This window comes from Muntiacus reevesi, chromosome 19 (genome assembly GCF_963930625.1).
Source record: "Muntiacus reevesi chromosome 19, mMunRee1.1, whole genome shotgun sequence".
Taxonomy (NCBI): Eukaryota; Metazoa; Chordata; class Mammalia; order Artiodactyla; family Cervidae; genus Muntiacus; species Muntiacus reevesi.
The window spans coordinates 33,126,927-33,147,589 of NC_089267.1; positions in this window are offsets into that span (position 1 = coordinate 33,126,927).

Consider the following 20,663-nt stretch of genomic DNA (forward strand, 5'->3'; position numbering starts at 1 on the left):
TAGAGAATATGGTATGTATCCTAAGTTTAGAATGTCATTGAAATTTGATTTGTTTATTAGGATACCACTAACAATATTTATATTTTCTAGATATCAATTATACTTTTTCTACAATACATTATTCTTTTCCTATTATTGGTATTGGGTTTGATGTATACCGTCTTCTCAGCTTTGGTACTATTGACATTTTGGGCCAGATAATGATTTACTGGGGACAGTAGAAACTGTCCAAGCAATGTAGGATGTTTAGAGCATCTCTGGTTTCTATCCCCTAGTTGTCAGTACCTGATATTTAAAGTTGATTAAGGTTAATTTTGGATGTCCTGCTTATTTTGTTTTGTTAAGCTGATATATCTTTGCCAATTTCCCTATTTCATACTTTTAGATAACATAGATCCATTCTTTGCATGTAGCATATGGTTGCCTCTTCTACAAGTCAACTTTGACAATTTTTACGTATTTTAGTTAATGCTGTTTAAAGTTATCCTGAGGGGTCTTGCTGGTATGATGAAGATAGTCTATGTCTTGATAGAGATATAGGTAATATGAAATACACAGTTTTCAAAATGATAGAGCTGTATATCAAATATACATGAATTTTTATATGTAGATTTTTGCATTTAGAGAAGTCACTATGAGTGATAGAGTTTTTGATTGTCCAGAAGTCCTTTAATTTTTGACACATCGGGAGATACATGGTGACTATTGGGTTTCTGAATACAAACTATGTTTCTGGAGGCTTTATATGGAGCAGTGACTCTTTTAGCTTAAAGGAAAGCATGCTTCTGCTTAGGTTTAAAATCTTACATCCATGTCTGCTTTTCTATAACATAGTTTTTTAAACTATTATTTTCCTTAATAGCTGCTTGCATAGGTCTCTGTTAGTAAAGCTCTTCCCATCAGGAAAAAAATGCATCTTTTTTGCCTAATAAAATTATTAAACCAGAATACTTCTGAAAGAAAAGCTATTACAATTATAGAAATGTCAGAAAGAAAAGTGAAAGAAAGTGTGCTAGAAGCAAGAGAAAAACAGTTTCTTTTAATAAAAACATCAATAGCACATTATTAAGGTGGCAGACTTTTAATGACTAAGAGAAAAGAGTAGTACAATTAGCTGTAATCATGAGATAATGTTGAAAGTATTATTGAAATTTTTAAAAAAGCTACTGAATTAGAGATAAATGCAATATATTTTTCTTTCTTTTTACTTAAAAAAATAATTTCCATACTCTAATTCTGCTAGGCTGTAAAAATACATAAAGGCCAAACCTAATACACAAATGCTTAAAAAAATATAGTAGAATAACAAAACTCATCAGAATACTAGACTGTTAAGATTGTAAAATGCATTATGTCTAAAGTCCCTGCTCATCAAAACTTAGAGATTTTTTATCATTAGTCATCTGTCTTCTTACGGCATTTATTTCAGGTGTATAGTTAGATATAAAGACTCTAACAATGTAAAATATTTTTCCTCCACAATATGTTAATATTCTTAGCTAAGAGATAAAAAAATAAAGCTAATGAAGGTAAGACATTACACAACAGAATAGAATAGTTTATATATGAATATTATATAATACGTTTTTAGTGGGCAAGATATTGAATAGACTGTAATAATTTAGAATCTTTCTGTTAATAGTTATTTATGATTTTTGTCTCTAACTTTATTTGGAAACTCTTGTCTTTTGTAACTCTTATTGGAAACAGTTATTTTCCAAATTGTTAACAGGGTACTGGCAATACAGAAGGACAAATGCAGATCAATAAGCTTGATATTTCTGTTTCAGAGCTCATGGATTTCTGGAAATTAAGTATTAGAATTGAAGATTGCAAATAACTAGCAGTGTTTGGAAATCAACCTTTAAAAAGGCTAACCTTATGCCTATAGTGTCCATATAAGTTCTTAGAAGCTTCCACAAAACCAGAATCTGTTTTGCGAGTCACTTTTGATGATGTTTGCACTTGTATAAAATTAAAAGTTTCTGTAAAATACATGAAATATTAGAATCCAAGTCATCCTTTTTTCTTCAAGTTAAAAAACATTATTAACCTTTTTGTGAAACTCACATGCACTGTTTCTGTTGTTTCAAATTACTGAAACTTGTTAAGCTGCAAACAGGTGGTGTTTTCTGCTGAAAAGTGCAAACATCCCTCCTGGGGAGGGCAAGCATTCCTAAAGAATAAATTGCACACGAAAATGAATACATTTTATATTGCTGAAGGAGGAAGATTTGGTGCTACCTACTATTACAATACAGTGATGCATTAACCAGCATGATGTGGGTTTAGTCACTAAGTCGTGTCCGACCCTTACAACCTCATGGGCTGTAGTCCACCAGGCTCCTCTGTCCAAGAGATTTTCCAAGCAAGAAAACTGGAGTGGGTTTCCATTTCCTTCTCCAGAGGATCTTTCCTGATTGAACCCTGGTCTCCTGCATTGCAGGCAGATTCTTTACCAACTAACTGAGCTACCAGGGATGCCAATCAACAGGATAGAAGTGCACAAACAGATATCCTAAATACTTCAGTGCTCAGGGCCTTCCAGGTTGGTGCAGTGGTAGAGAATCCACCTGCCAGTGAAGGAGATGCAAGAGACATGGGTTTGATCCCTAAGTTGGGAAGATTCCTGGAGTAAGAAATGAAAACCCAACTAGTGTTCTTGCCTGGGGAATTCCATGGACAGAGAAATCTGATGGGCTACAACAGCCCATCGGCTCTCAAAGAGTTGGGTGCGGCTGAGCACACACGTTTGTTCATTGCTTACACTTGGGTTTTGGTTGAGGAGAATGTACCTGTGATAAAATAGAATCTATGTCTGGTGCCTAAAACACGGTTGGAGAGCATAGATAGTATTCTCGTTCAGTAATTTTAGGAAATAAAATTTAGGTTTTATATTCACTATTAGAGGTCAGCAACATTGTCCTATGCAAACATCCCAAACAAAATGACTACTTTAAAATTTAGGTGGAGTTATGGTTGATTGATGAACAGGGAGGCCTGGTGTGCTGCGATTCATGGGGTTGCAAAGAGTCGGACACAACTGAGCAATTGAACTGAACTGAACTGCGGTTGATTGAGTTAAGCAAGTTTCTGGGTGTCACATTACTGCTTAGCTCAAGATTTATCCTATCTTTTTAAGAATCAACTTAGGCAAGAAAAGTCCTGGAAATATGTAAGCCAAATATTAATGATAGTGGTAAGGAGTGGAGAGAGAAAAAATGTGGAGACACTTTTACTTTATATCTTCCATTTTTTCTGATGTACATTTAAGTGGCCTTCTTTTTCTACTTATATCTATAAAGTTAGTGGATATATCTATCTATCTATATATATACACACACACATATATATGCAGTTATTTGTAAATGATCTTATTAAAGTATCTGGGGCTTCCCTTGTGGCTCAGCTAGTAAAGAATCCGCCCGCAATGCAGGAGATCTCGGTGTGATCCCTGGGTTGGGAAGATCGCCTGGAGAAGGGAAAGGCTACCCATTCCAGTATTCTGGCCTGGAGAATTCCATGGATGAGTCCATGGGGTCACGGAGTTGGACATGACTGAGCGACTTTCACTTTCACTTTTCACATTAAGATATCCATGTCTTTGGTTATAGTACCTATCTTTTCTTAGGGAATAAAATGTGCTATAGATAGCTTTGTATTACCAATTCTGCACAATTCCTGGCACAGAGTTATACTCTATAAATGTTGGTTTACTTTATGCACTTGTGTTTCCATGTAGAAAACACACAAAAAGAAAACTCAAGTGTCTCTTTTCTTAAAAGAACAGGTAGACATTGTTCACATTTGGTGTGATTGCCATTGTGTTTTATTAATAGTTTGATCAGAGCCACCCTTAACACCTTGCTTTCCCTACTTATGCTTCTACCAACATTTGTCCCTGATCCATTGACATAAATTAATGGGTGAATAATCTCTGGGTATCTAAGTACTATTTCTATGACTTCAAACTCCCTTTCACCCAATTCCTTCTCTGCTTCTCCATAGATGCCACTGTAGTTCAACTTCTCACCATTTTTCAACACCACTCTCCCTCTCTCACCTGGAACATGGTAATAGCCTTCTAGCCTTTCTGCCTTTAGAGTCTCTTATATTCCAATCCATCATACACAGAGCAAGCAGCATCATAATTAAAAAAAATAGATTTAATAGTATACCTGCCATGCTTAAAACAAAAACAAAATATTTATGGTTTCTTCCTGCTTATAAGACAAAATCCCAACTGTGAAAAAATTGAAATTTAAAAAAAAATTGGTTTTTAAGAAAGGATTTATTTTTAGAATCCTGAATTTTCATGGATTACTCATAGATACCTGAAACATGTTAGTTGACTTTTATTTTTAAAGTAAAATGCTACATATTTATTTTTAAAAATATCTTAACCGATTTAGAATTCATCTTGAGTATAGAATTGTACTGATTAAACAAATGTGATTTCCTTCCGTTATAGTGATTTTTGCTATGTTCACATAATCTAAAATATGAGCTGAAGGATTACTGATATCAATATGTCAGGTCTCCTTTAAATCTATTCTCAATAGCAACACAAACTACAAAAGGAATTCACACAATTTAAGTGAAAATACATCAATCACTGAAATGTGCAGACTGCAGGTCCAGGTCAATACCTTCCAGCCCATTAAACAGAGGGAAGGAAAGCAAGTTTGCTTATGTTCAATACGCCAGAGAATGGGGATGAATAGCAGCAGTGCACATCTCTGACTGCAGCCTGCCAATATTAACGAAAAATTATCAATCATCATAGTCATCATAGTCCTAATTATTACTGAACTTCTGCATTAACAGGAAAGGAAATGTAATGAAATAGGTTAAAGAGCTTTGATTTTAAAAAACCATCTTATTATATTAAGTCTCAAGATGCATCCTGATACTAATGAACCTAGACATTTAAAAAGAATCCTGCAGCACGTTATGAAATAAGTTATGTTGTAGAAGTCAAATGTTCTAAGACCTACTCAGTCCCGTAAAGCAGAAGTCTTGTTATCCTAATATTTGTTCGTTCTTAAGGTGATATAGGAAGCTCAAGGATTTTTATGTTGTCAAATATGAACAGTGGAGGAATGGGTGATCTTTCTGCTTCCCTTAATCAAGTAAGACCCAATGACAATTATGAGGAACAAAATTCTCATAATAGACTGAGATAGTATTTGGCATTAGCATGATCAGTGGTTTAGTTGAAGAGCAGGATGAAGTAATGAACTCTGAGAGTTGAAGCTTGAGTAGTTTAAACAGGAAGCCAGGCTGTTCAGTGGCAAATGCCTATAATATTAAACCTGGTCAAACAATAAATAAATAAATAAACCTGGTCCATCTGTCATTTTTATCCTTTCCATTTCTGTGGGTAAATATAGAAATGATGGCCTGCTTACTCTCTGAAACATGCCTATGGAAGATGTGCAGTCAAAGATTCATGAAAACGCTTCATCATTTAATTTTATAATATGCTTCATAAGTCTTTAACAATCTTTATCCTATTTTGGTTTAAATAACTATGAAATTCATGCATGCATTTTATATTTTTAACACATTAGATTAATAACTAAAAAATAAAACCAGCTAATGAAGATAGTTTTTTATATTGTCTTTAATATTGGTAACTCTTTCAAATTTACTTTTACAAAATCGGATTGTTTTAGACATGCACATTAATTGCTGTGATTTTTACAGTGAGAACATTTCCATAAAAGATAAAAAGACTCCACTTTGTTTTCCTGATAGGGATTGAAAGCAGCAGGAAAAAATGCTGTTATTAAAGTCAATAATAGTCAACATCAATAAAGCAAGCTATACTTGGAAGTAATATTCAAAGTTGAAAGCAGAGTAAAGTAATGGCCATTAGCCTCTAATGCCTAGATGAGCCTTCTTAGTCTATGGCATATATGGTAGGATATTATATTTGATAATTTAACTAGGGTATAGCCATCCATTAACCTCTGGAGAATCAGGGCTCTGTGGCAAGCCCAGAATGTGCCATTCACAACATCTCCATTTTACTTTCAATAGTCAGATTCTGTATCACAGTGAATATGAATATGTGTTAAAGTACTTCTGGTGGTTTTGTAGGGAGACACATTTGGAATAGTATTCAAAAACTTGTGAGAGTTAAATATGAATTAATTTAGATTGTATCAAAAAGAGATGATAAAAAAACTGCATTTATCTACTTGTGCAAAACATATCTATGATATTTGCTTGTGAAAAGACTGTGGTAAATCTGTAATACTGCCCTCTTTGATCAAAATGATTGATCCAAACAACACTATATTTCCAAAGAGACTGTATGTTTGTAAAACGAATGTGTTTAAGACATCTTATTACCTTATTGTATTTATTTTAAGCTTTATTGAAACGGTACAATCAAACTCTATCCCTTAAATTTAATTCTGTAATCTTCTGTTACTTTTGCTTCTCAGTGTTTAACTTCAGGGAACTGAGTTGTTAAAGCAATGTTTTTATTTGTGTGAGAACCATGAACCTAAATCATGTATTTGCCCTAAAATTGCCCTTCTTGTCATGGTCTCTTTTGTTTTGAAGCTGAGTAAAAGGGCAAACTCAGTGTTAAGTCAAATCACTCAGAGTATACCCCATTATAAATAAAAATGGACTAGAAAGAAGCATTTAAAAAATAAGTGAATAAACTCTCAAGAGAAAAGTGAGAGAAAAGAATGGTGAGCAGGAAAAATATACTTTCTAACCATAAAGAGATTCATTTATTCTTTGATTATTAAAATATTTTGCCAGGTCATTTAGATTCTATTATTAAAAAAAAATCTCATTGATGAATACACAATCTTTTTATCCATACTTGGCTTAGTGTGTGTACTTTTCTTTTTACGATCTTGCCATCAGCTCTTCATTTTAACTTAATTATTACTTTTAAAAATTAGGATGCAGAAAGTTTTAAAAACCAAATAATTCTATGAGCTTAAATAGGAGATAGACCAATTTCTCCCTCCCTACAAGTCCTATACACCAAAGGCTCTTTTGTCTAGCCATTTTGGTTTTTCTTTCTTTTTCTCTGTTAGTCATCTCTGTATTTCCAAATAATAAGCTTATAATTGGTTTTTTACTTTTTCAGTTACAGAGTTATTAGATTTTTACTTTGAAAAATGTAGTTCTTTGAAGATTCTAACGTTTGTAGGCCTGTGCTTACTGAGTTTTCAGTAAACCATCCCATGTCCTGCAAACTTTGTGTTTCAGTTCCTCAGCTCCCACCTCTACAGAGACCATCCACTCACAACTCTGTCTTGTGAGGAGGGGGTTCTGAGCATCTAAATGCTTAATACACAGCTTTCCAGCCAGTCTTACTTCTAGTGCCACCTGGACCGTCACTGTTATTGTTGCTATTCAATCACTAAGTCATGTCTGGACTCTTTGCGAACCCATGAACACAGCACTCCAGGCCTCCCTGTCCTTCACTATTTCCTGGAGTTTGCTCAAACTCATGTCCACTGAGTCGATGATGACATCCAACCATGTCATCCCCTGTCACCCCCTTCTGCCATCAATCTTTCCCAGCACCAGGGTCTTTTCCAATGAGCTGGCTCTTGGCATCAGGTGATCAGTATTGAAGCTTCAGCATCAGTCTTCCCAATGAATATTCAGAGTTAATTTCCTTTAGGATTGACTAGTTTGACTGCGGTGGAGTAATTCTTGAGCCTTCTGGGGTTTTCTGGTGGCAGTCAGCTTGACTGTCTGATTCAGCCTCTCCACAACTAAATTTCAGCTTTCTTCAGTTTGCTTAATCAGCTATCACTTGTAGATGTGCTTTCCAGCTTCTCAAACTTTGTCAGTCAGCTCATACTGTTATCTTTGTTCTTGTGGAATTATACGATCTTTTATCCTTCTCTTTACGTGTGTGAGGTTTTTGAGAGTACAGGTGCACACATTTTCATCCTTCCATGTTTGTCTCACTGATTTCTTTTCCTGTCTTTTATGAACTCATTACATGTACTTAATTCAAATGTGGTAATATTACAAAAATGACTCTATATAAATCCTTATGATCTCTTCTGCCTTTTGATTTTTAATCAGTCATCTTTATTTCAACAATTTATACATCTCTGTACCACTAATTCATTTCTCATTCATTTAATAACTATTCTTACATGAGCTCAGTAATAACATTGAATTCTACTAACAGCACAAAGAAATGCTTGTTTGATGTTTTCAAATGTCAACTCATTAGTCCTTTCCTCTAGCCCTGTGGTTAGTTGCCAAGAAGCAATCTTATCTTTACATTTACAGATAGAATGGCTAAGTCACTTAGAGACTGGGAAATTCCTGAGATCACCTTAAAAAAATTAGCTGTGATAAGAGAAGCAAGAGTTTTTGACTTCATTTGTTTTTATATAGCCATGAAACGTTACTCAGTTCTTCCTGGTCAATTTCACCTAAGTATAATGAAATACCTTCCTACAAAAATCAATCTTCACTGTCCCCCAGAAATATTTGAAGAAAAGTTAAGAAAATTCTTACATTGCAAGCATATTTTATAGATAGCACAGGAATTTTCAGTTGGAGAAGGGCCTACCCATCTGGTATATTTTTTTTTTCCTCATCAATATTTGTCAGAAATTCAAAATAATGTAGTACTCTCTTGTGCAAACCGGGCACTTGGTTACCGAAGACATGAAAACCTATATGCATGCTGTCTTTCCACTCAACCGGATAATGCAACATTTTGCCATCTCCATTAAAAGACTGACTTTTACCATGCCATGCATTTTATAATATTTCTATCTAAATGCAGATTTCTACATTCCATGTGTACCATGTAGTCAGGCTTTCCATAAAAATACCAGCAGGAGAGTACATTGAAATTCATTTTGCATATTAAAGAAATCTCTCTCCGAGATTCCTTCTTTTATTTGTTTTATCAACTCAAGCAATAAGCAAGAAAATTAGAGTTTCAGCAATAATGGAAAAGCTATTTATGATTTTATCAGCCTTGCCGCTTTTTTTCCCTGCTTAGACAATTTACCTTCACTTAAGAGCAAGCCAGTTTAAAATGTTCCGCTGGAAAATGAAATAAGTCTATCTGTATCATTTCACCCAGGTACTGTAGTACTCTATTACCTGGCAACAGCTTCACTTTGAGTAACATGCCCCCTTAATGCTTTTCTTCCCAGTATCTACAGCACATATAAAATATGCCCCGTAGGGCTATGTTCCACTTGAAAACATTATTACAAATGCCATAATGTTTTCCCGCATATATCTTACTGGCATGGTTGGGTCAGGGATGCAGTCAGAGCCTAACAGATAGGAAATAATGTCTCTTCACACTTCTTGCAGAATTTTTAACAGAGAAAGCAAATTTGAAAATGACTGTCCCTGGAATTATGGCAGATTTCAAGCTAACTCGTTATATGCAGTTTACTGAAGCTTTCCATATGCCCATAGGCAACTCAGTATGTGAGGAATAAACAGAATACATGGAAAAATAAAGTGCACTTAAATTTATAGAAACAATACTCCTAAACGTGTATGTATAAAAATTAAAGTAAAAACCCCACTGTTTTCTATATTTATTTTTTAAATGTATTTTCTAAAATCTATAATAATTTTAAATATCACATTGCATCATGTATATACATTCATATACAAATGAGTTTATATCTGAGGTAAAGCTTCCTTAAACTGATGGCAGTAACTTAACTTAAATGTTTAAACAAACTTGAATAAATTTGACCTCATCCATTTTGGAAAATATCTAAATTTGAATTGCTGCAATCACATGAAAACTATTTATTGTTTTACATGCGTTGTTATTTTTTCCTTTGTAGATAGTTTACTTACATTCATAGCATTAAAAAAAATCTTTCTCTAGTCCACTTTTTATTGTCCACACAGATTTTACAATTTTTAAGATCAAATTATTTTTTAATTTATCTAGTTCCTACATATGTGCCTTATTTTCTATTTAAAAATATCTTTTTTAGCTTTTTCACTATTCACTGAGTCTGCAACAGTAAGGACCTGTTTAGGAGAGAAATGGAATAACACATTTTTTCTAAGTCTCAATAAGCAAAATTCATAACATATGTAGATATTGAATATTGTATATTCATACTTTAAAAAATAATGCTTGCAATCCATTTGAATAAGAGATTATATACCGCATACTTCACTTTTAATTCAAGAAAAAATGAAATAGAACTGAGAATACTTTAGATATTTCTAATTTTTTATAAAATTATGATGTGTTTCAAATTCAATCAAGATATATACCATTCAGAGGGACTAGAGGTTTAATCCTTACTGCTGTGTGACTATGTCATGGCCCAGGTACAGAGGCATAGGGCTGTCAATGATCTGGAAAATGGCATGAGGCAATATTTGAGTCTGCAAATATTCTCTTTTTAGTGGTATAAAGAATCCTCTAACTACTGTACATATCAGCTATTACTAGGGTATAATTTTTGTTTCAGTATATCACATATAAAAATTTTGCTTACCTACATTTGCTCTAATCTATATTTCCTTCTGAGTAGAAGTCCAATAACTAAAGCACATTTGATCTGCCCCTTTAATCATTGCATCCTTATATTTTATTCCGTTCAGCTGGCAAAAACAAAGGCAAAAATGCTCTAAGTGGCCTTCTGCAGGAAAACGAGAAATGGCACTATAATGGAGGGAAGAATTGTGTATGTTAGAGATTTCGAAAGGGTTTAGCATGGAAATGTGTAGAAAGGGAATTATTTTTACAGCTTTTAGTGGAAGAAGTTGGGAATACTAAATCGAAAGAAAGCTTGCTGCAAGGCCAAAAAGACAACTATTGTTGGCAGCTTTAAAATGAAATGAAACACCTCACTTCCAGCAGAAGGTTGCACATTGTCCCTGGTGAGACAAAGAATTAAATACTTGTCACAGGTGATCTATGGCTGACATTCAGAGCGATATGGCAGAGTAAGGTTGCAGACCTCTCTGGTAGCTGTTTTTTCCCAGTTGAACAATGAAAAGCCAAGGACAGAGCCTCACTTCCATGGTTCTTTCCCCTTCACACTACCATTTCTAGTTTATCCACAGGAATAGATTTGAAAGGAAAAACAAGTGTAACAGAGTTACTCAAAGAGGTACAATGGTGTCCATAGTTTACAGTCAAAATATTATTTTGCTTGAATTTCCAGTATTTTGGCACTATTAACCAACATGTTAGGTGTTGTGAACCCTGGAGCTTAGTCCCTGAGAGCAGGCATTCATCAACAGAGTGAAATATAAAATAAATAGAATTTCATTGAATCCCCTTGGTTGATCTCTTATCTGAGTTGAGTGAGTGAGTGAGTGAAGTCGCTCAGTCGTGTCTGACTCTTTGTGGCCCCATGGACTGTAGCCTACCAGGCTCCTCCCTCCATGGGATTCTCCAGGCAAGAATACTGGAGTGGGTTGCCATTTCCTTCTCCAGGGGATCATCCCGACTCAGGGATCGAACCCGGGTCTCCTGCACTGCAGGCAGATGCTTTAACCTCTGAGCCACCAGGGATTAGATGGATGTAAATCTAATTTGGGGCTTGCCTTGAAACCTGCATTGAAATAGCTACTACCTGAATTTATATGAATGAGGAAAAGCATGGTCCAAGTGTTGTACTTCTATTTTTACCCCTTCACTTCATATTTTCTGACTCTTTACTAATAAAGGAAGATATTCAGCAACTCAAGTTCGTGAACTAGTATTTGCATTATTGAAGAGTTGGAATTGGTTTGTGATTGCAAAATTGTAAACTTATTTCACTACTCTTTCAATATACAAAGATACCTAGCCCAAGGGTAGATTCTTAGGTAATATTTCTAGGAAAACATTTGTCTGGGGTTTTCATAGATCAGTGTGCAGTTTTAACTTAATATAGAGCTAGTGAATCTGGAGGAATAAATGGTTCATGGAACTCTTAGGCCATTCCTCTGGAATAACCATAGAGTGAACCAGGCTACTGCAATTAGTTTTTTCATCAGAGAATTGATAGTGATGTAGTTTGAGTCCAAAAATAATAGGTGGGAATTTAAGTTAACTATCGACATAGCCAACTGCAATGTGATTCTTTCTTGTATATGGCCAAGAAATTACTTGGCAAATGGAATTTAAACATTCAAAAATGTATAGATGCATGAATTACTGTCTGTATATGAATGCTCTACACATGTATATTGTGTGCAGGGCTTCCCAGGTGGTACCAGTGGTAAAGAATCTGCCTGCCAATGCAGGAGACACAAGAGACATGGGTTCAATCCCTAGGTCAGAAAGATCCCCTGGAGTAGGAAATGGCAACTTGCTCCAGTAATCTTGCATGGAAAATTCCATGGGGTCACAAAGAGTCAGATAGGACTGAGCGGACACACGCACGCACACACACACACACACACACAGAGATAAACACACATAAGTATTACAAATGATTTGGAATTCCTTGAACATCTCAATAAGAATGTTGTTTGGTGCACTGGGAAGACCCAGAGGAATTGGGTGGAGAGGGAGGTGGGAGGGGGGATCGGGATGGGAAATACGTGTAACTCTATGGCTGATTCATGTCAATGTATGACAAAACCCACTGAAAAAATAAAAATTAAAAATTAAAAAAAAAAAAAGAATGTTGTTCTCAAATCTTTAAAGTGGGTTCTCTGAATTCTCTATGTTTTCTACAAGCTTCTCCAATTCATGGCCCAGAGGGAGCAATGTAAATAAAAGGAAAATGTATCAAATCATAGTTCCTACATATAAGCATATGGATTTTTTTTTTTAGTTCCACTGAGGATCCAGAATTAACAGCTTTACATTACAGACATACACAAAGAATTCACATAGCAATCCAGAATCTATTGAGATTATTTTTCATTAATATTCACAATAATTTTTTTCAATCTAAATAAGCCTGATCCAACTTCAGCTTAAATCCCTTGAAGTTAGTGTGCTTGCCTTGAAATTTTCCCAAAAATATCATTTCTTCTTGAGGTCTACATAAAACACCTTCTCTAGAAGTTATACTCACCTTGTCTGTGTAGGGAAAACTTTTTGGAAATAATAAGTTTGGAAATTTTTAATATAAATGAATATTTAAATACATTAGTTAAGCTTGTAAACAAAATCCAGGAAATACTTTAACTATAAATTTTAAATGAATAATATTTGATTTGTTAAACTGCTACTTTATAAAGTTAATAAACATTGTGGAATTTATCTATTGTTCAAAAATGAATTTTTGTGTCCTCACTTGTACAAATGAACGTGCAGCTAATAATAATAACTGTGTGTAAGAAAAATGCATTACCATATAAAATATATTTACTAAAACTACTCACATACTGATAAATAGTTCCATGTCACAATTTTTTGTTTCTCAGATATTCTAAAAGTTTCATTTGAAAATTACTAAAGCAAATAATTAACACTTAAAGATATGATAATCGGAATAAAATATAAGTCATTGAAAATCTGACAATGGCCTGTAGAAAATATTTATTGAAAAACACTGAAAATATTCAGAGATAAACTGTCACTGTTTCTTGCATATCAAATATGTATTTATTTTATCCAAACAGAGTTCATATTTATAAAAACTAGGAATAATTAGATTTAACCATTTTATCTCATCCTGTGTTAATCTGAGATTAAGAAATAGTATCACTGGCATTGTTGAAGGAAGGGGAACCCCTTCCAGCGCCCGGAACTGGGCTCTTGTCTAACACTCAGAAATGAATTGTCCGAAGAGACACATCTGCTGACGAAGCAAGAGATTTTATTGGAAAGGGCACCGGGCGGAGAGCAGTGGGGAAGGGAACCCAGGAGGACAGCTCTGCCGTGGCTTGCAGTCTTGGGTTTTATGGTGATGGCGTTGGTTTCTGGGTTGTCTTTAGCCGATTTCTGACTCAGAGTCCTTCCTGGTGGTGCACGTCTGGTTCAGCCAAGCTGGATGCCAGCAAGCAGGGTTCTGGAAGGTGGTTGGACATGTGGTGTCTCCTTTTGACCTTTCCCGGACTCTTCCAGTTGGTGGTGGCATATTAGTTCTGTGTGCCTTACCAGGACCTCCGGTCATAAGACTGCTCATGCAAATGGTTACTATGCTGCCTGGCCAGGGTGGGCGGTTTCGGTCACTGTGCTTCCCCTAGCAGCATGACATGAAGAGACGATCATGAGGCTTTTTACTGGGACGATCCTAGGCTTCAACACTGCTTTCAGCCTTACTATCTTTGTGAACTTGGGCAAGTTACACGTATTTTCCAGTTTTTAATTACCTTCATCCACAAATACAGATGATAATATCAACTTTGCTGAGTAATTGCTAGGATTAAATGAGTTAATGTATATATTCACACAAGGCCTAGCAAGTAATATATAATCAATACATATTAAGTCTGCCTTCAAATATATATACTAAGTATGTGTATGTGTGTGTGCTAAGACGCTCAGTCGTTTCCAGCTCTTTGTGACTCCATGGACTGCAGCCTGCCAGGCTCCTCTGTCCACGGGATTCTCCCGGGAAGAATACTGGAGTGGATGCCGATTCCTCCTCCAGGGGATCTTTCCAATCCAGGAATCAAACCCATGTCTGTTATATCTCTTGCACTGGCAGGCAGGTTCTTTACCACTAGTGCCACTTGAGAGTCACCATCTAACTATATATGATACATAATGCATGGAAATGAGAGCTCAAGGCTTTTCCATATGCTACTCTTTCACAGAAACATGTGGATGAAATTGTTTGTACGTTAGATATTTGTTACTCTTTGATTTTATGTAATAATTCTGTTTTGTTAAATGCTTCATAGCAGCCTGTGGTGTTATTTAAACAATGAAAGATTTGTCTCTGAAATTAGAAGCATCTTTATCTCTACTTCTAAACATCTTTATCTCTAATTCTGCATTGATAACAGTGGGAGGTTGATGTGGCTATAATGCATAGGGAGGCAATAATAGAAATTCCTGTCTAGCAACTAACCAATGGGTTCTTTCAGAAAGGGAATTCCATATGTCCCTCCTGTTGAGATGCTTTAATTCAGCACTACAGACTGCTTATACTCATTACCATGTGGGGTTTTTACATAGATTACGGAATAGATAGTACTAATTTTTAGAAAAGGTAATTTCATGAAAAACTAAAGTTGATTATATTTAGAGCCAAAGATTTATGTGATAAATAAACCTGCCCTCCTAAATGTTGCATATAATTATTGTTCCTTTTCTGTGAGTTCCAGATTTCAGGACATCTGAATCCAGTCCTGGCAGTTCATAAGCATTTAATAAAAATTGTTCAGAACAATATCGAATAGCTAAAGATGATAAAATAGAAAATAAATTATTATGACTTTTAACATTCTATGAGGGCTGAAGTGGTCCATGAATCAATTACCTGCTCACAAGATAAGTGCAAAGCGTGAGAACTTTTCTCATGAAACTTTGATCTATTAATTAAAAATGAAAATATAGACACCATCACTGTGTGAGAATGCCACAACCTCATTCAAAACACAAGGTTTTTTTCTGACTTTGATTACTTATTGGCCACACCTGTTGTTCTTTATACTATTTTGACCCCACTGATTTGCAGTCTATGTCATGAGGAAATGTAAAAGCAAATGAAAATATTGATAACTTGATTGTTCTTCATTCATAGTTGCAAATAAAATGTTTGAGAAATACATTGAAAATAGTGAGATTTTAAATGGCAAATTTAATCTCCATTTTTCATTAACTACTGCAACTTTAATGATTATTATAGTATTCGTTTCCTCTTCTGAGTCTATTTACTTCTTCCCCTCATTTCCTCTGGGAGTGTCCCCACTAGGAAATGGTGATCTGAGGGGTACATAATGGCTGTTTGCTGAGCCATCTTACTTGGTTCTATTTTCTACAGACCTTAAGAGGAAAAATTCTAAAAGTGGTATCTCTGATCCTGAGGGGAGGGAGGTGCCTGCCCAGAGATGTTTAATGCTCTCCAAGCTTATTTTTAAAAAGCACCATTTGGGCCTCCAAGCAGCTCAGCTCTGGGGCTTGCTTCTTGCTGCTTTCATGTTAAAAAGCTCCTTTGTCAAAGCCCATAGGCCCAGTGGTGATAACTGCAACAGAAAAATACTAGTGATGGAAAGATATATTTTCAATAACCCTTGGCTTTTATTAGTTCAGCCACTGCTAGAATAAAGGGTAAGTGGACCCTTGGTATTTTAAATGTTCTATGTCTCCCTCCATACACTTCCCAGGTCAGCATTCCTTACTGATGAAAACTCTGGTCTGAATTTTGGTTTGCTGTCATGGGGAGAATTGTCTGCAATAATACTTCTGAGCTTTGATTGCTATCCCCAAAAGCCTAAGATCAATAACAGTAGCCTGAGCTTTGCAGTGTATGTGTGTGTGTGTGTGTGTGTGTGTGTTTAATTTTCATTATGTCTGAAAACGAGGCATCAGATTAATAAATCTCTAAGTGTTTGGAATGAGAAGGCTTCCTGAAACAGGGGAGAACAGTGCAATCTCATGTGCTAAAAAAATTTAAATGTGATCAGGAAGAATTTTAAAAATGTCACATAAATCTTCTCAAATAGTTCTGTAGCTTCAAGTCAATGTTATGGATCAATTTTCAATTATCTATAAAACTTTTACTAGCCCACAATTTTTCAGTATCTCTTTCTACATTAACTGTTGCTAGAATGAAATGTATTTTATGCCAAGAAATTTTTAGCACAAAAATATATGGAGTCAATGTTATATTTTTAGAATAATTTCAAATCTGCTCAAGGTTTTAACCCAATCTAACTGTTCAGATATCCTAGGATAGCAGATCCATACTAATCTATATATTACATTGGGAAAAATTGAGCGCATGCATTTGGCAATAAATTAAAAGTTGACCTTCAAATGTGTAGAGATGAGCTAGATTTATTGCCCTGACTTTCAAAGCAGCTTTCTGAGGCTTTCAATCAAATGACCAGTGGTACAGAGAAAAAATCAGTAATATGAAAGCTAGGAAAAGTGGGTTTGAGCAATAACTTTGGATGTGGGCAAGTTAGTTCATGCTTTTGGATCTCTAGCTGCTCGTCTGTGAAATGAAGGTGCTTGATTAGACAGCCTCTGAGGATCATTTGAATGATAAAATTCTGTTTTTATTGAGTGATGCCATCTAAATGTTTTGCAAAACTATTGAAGTCAATTTGAGGTAAAATTAGTGAAATATAGGCATCAGTCAGGATGAATAAGAAAAAAAATATTGAACAAAAAAGCAAATGATAGTAAAAGAGTACTCTGAGTACATTTTCATTTTTATAAGTTCTAGAACCTGCATTTGAAACAATGTAAATACCAGAAATACATGCATAAGACTTGAATCTATAAAGAAAAGCAGAATATGATTAACACAGTATTCATTATGTTACTTTCAAGGGTGGCAAATTAAGGAGTTAGACTGAGGAGTGAGGTTCAGAGCTAACAATGGTAATCCATTTTATTAACACTCTATAATGGGTACATGTGAAATACTTTTGCTGATCTTTCTGTCACATATGTTAAAATGTTTGCAGCTATTTGGTATTTAATACAAACACATCTTTCAAAATTCAACTAATAGACAATTTTCAAGACAAAAAGTTGTTTACAATAAAAAACTGTCCAGGAATAGATTTTTGGCAAATTCGGAGTGTTCAGTGTACAAATACCTACATGCTAAGCCATTCTGTGTCTTTTTGCTCAGTAATTCGGAAAACAGAGAGTAATGCTAACTGGAATTGGTGGAAAGGAGATTTGAAATAAGTTAGTGTGAAATCATCTAAAAAAGTTAGTTTTCACCTAAACTAGGACAACTGACATTTCCTGGAGTCATTGTTAATCAAAATAATTAAATAGCACTAAATGCTGTTTTAAGGACACTAGCAAAATAGTCTGAAGAATGATTTAATTGGAAAAGACTATGGATTATCAAACTTGTAGCAGTAATTGTAGTACAGACATAAATACAGATTTTATTAGGATAATGGCATGGTAAACTGGAATGTAAAATATAAAAATAAGTAAATTACATCCATACTGTGAGTCAAAAATGGGAAGAATTTGGTTATAAAAATAAAAAAGACTTGAGGCACTTGAAAAGATGCTCAACATTGCTAATCATCAGGAAAATGCAAATTAAAGCCACAATGAGCCTCACACCTGTCAGAATGGGCATCGTAAAAAAATAACACGAATATTAATAACATGTTGGAGAGGATGTGGAGGAAAGGGAGTCCTCTTACACTGTTGGTAGGAATGCAAATTGGTACATTTTCCACTGCAGAAAACAGTATGGGGAATTTTCAAAAAACTAAAAATAGAACTACTATATGACCTTGCAATTCCATTCCTGGTACAGATCTGAAAAAAAGACAAAGAGACTAATTTAAAATATATAAGCATTCCAACATTCATAGCAGAATTATTTACAATTGCCAAGAAATAGAAACAATGGAAGTGTACACTGACAGATGAATGCATAAAGAAGATGTGATATTTAAATTATAATGCACACACACACAATGGAATAAGTCATAAAAAGAATGAAATTTTGTCATTTGCAGCAACATGGATAAACTTGGAAGACATTATGCTAAGTGAAATAAGTCAGAGAAAGACAAATACTGTATGGTATAACTTACATGTGGAATCTGAAGAACACAACAAACTAGTGAACATAACCGGTGTGTGCACCACAACAAACTCTGGAAAATTCTTAAAGAGATGGGAATACCAGACCACCCTGACCTGCCTCTTGAGAAATCTGTATGCAGGTCAGGAAGCAACAGTTAGAACTGGACATGGAACAACAGACTGGTTCCAAATAGGGAAAGGAGTAGGTCAAGGATATATATTGTCAACCTGCTTATTTAATATATATGCAGAGTACATCATGTGAAATGCCAGGCTGGATGAAGCACAAGATGGAATCAAGATTGCCGGAAGAAATATCAATAACCTTAGATATACAGATGATACCACCCTTATGGCAGAAAGCGAAGAAGAACTAATGAGCCTCTTGATGAAAGTGAAAGAGGGGAGTGAAAAAGTTGGCTTAAAACTCAACATTCAGAAAACTAAGGTCACGGCATCTGATCCCATCACTTCATGGCAAATAGATGGGGAAACAGTGACAGACTTTACTGGGGCTCCAAAATCACTGCAGATGGTGACTGCAGCCATGAAATTAAAAGATGCTTGCTCCTTGGAAGAAAGGTTATGACCAACCTAAACAGCATATTAAAAAGCAGAGACATTATTTGACCAACAAGTTCCGTCTAGTCAAAGCTATGGTTATTCTTGTATTCATGTATGGATGTGAGAGTTGGACTATAAAGAAAGCTGAGTGTCAAAAGAACTGATACTTTTGAACTGTGGTGTTGGAGAAGACTCTTGAGAGTCCCTTGGACTGCAAGGAGATCCAACCAGTCCATCCTAAAGGAGATCAGTCCTGGGTGTTCATTGGAAGGACTGGTGTTGAAGCTGAAAGTCCAATATTTTGGCCACCTGATGCAAAGAGCTGACTCATTTGAAAAGATCCTAATGCTGGGAAAGATTGAGGGCAGGAGGAGAAGGGGACGACAGAGGTTGAGATGGTTGGATGGCATCACTGACTCGATGGACATGGGATTGGGTGGACTCTGGGAGTTGGTGATAGACAGGGAGGCCTGGCGTGCCGCAGTTCATGGGTTCGCAAAGAGTTTTACATGACTGAGTGACTGAACTGAACTGAACTGAATGTAACCTTTGAAAATTGTATACAAAATTTTAAAAAATTAATAAATGAGAGTAATCAAGATATAAAAGTTCAATTCTGACTTTGATATTGGAATGTAAGTAACATAGAGTGTGATGATGTTGGCAACAGAAATGAAGTCAAAAAGAGGAAATGTTATTTAGAAAGTCTATCATTTAGACTTTGAGTAAAAAGAAAGTATAGTATTAAAAAACATTTTAGAAACATAGAATAGCACATAATTTCTGGTTACTTAGTGATGTTATTGACATAGTTAGCTGTCTCATATCTGGAGGTGATGATACCTCTATTAATTCAAACTAATGTATTTATGCATAATTTTAAAAACTATGATAGCAAATGAATATGTGTTTCTATATTTGATGACATTAAAGAGAAAATGATCTGCACATATTGCACTGTAAAAGTAGAATAGTGATAGTAAATAAGGCTAGATTCCTAAAATGTGTTGTAATACATGGTCATTCATTTTTGTTCCACTGTCAGTCTAATATTAAAACATTTCATTTTTCTATATCAATAAGTTCACACTGATCTGTAAGAAAGAAATATCTTTTGGCAAATGATAGATTTGTAAATACTAAGTTTATTTGCAGCGTCAGAAATAATTATATCAGCAAGTACACAGAAAAATCCTTTCCTGGAAGAAGTTGTGTGCCTGATGCAAAATTTTAGAAAAATACTATTTCCTTCACTATTCTACCTCCAACACCAAGTTTCACAAAGTAAAAAATCATTTTGCAAATATTCATGTGTATTTCTCGATGAGGCAAAAATCATGTTATCAATATGGACAGAACATCAACTCTATCATTCAATGATTTATTAGTGGCCAGTTCTGACCTTTTATATGTGAAAATGAACAATAACAAAATGTTCAAGCCCTCTTCATACAACACT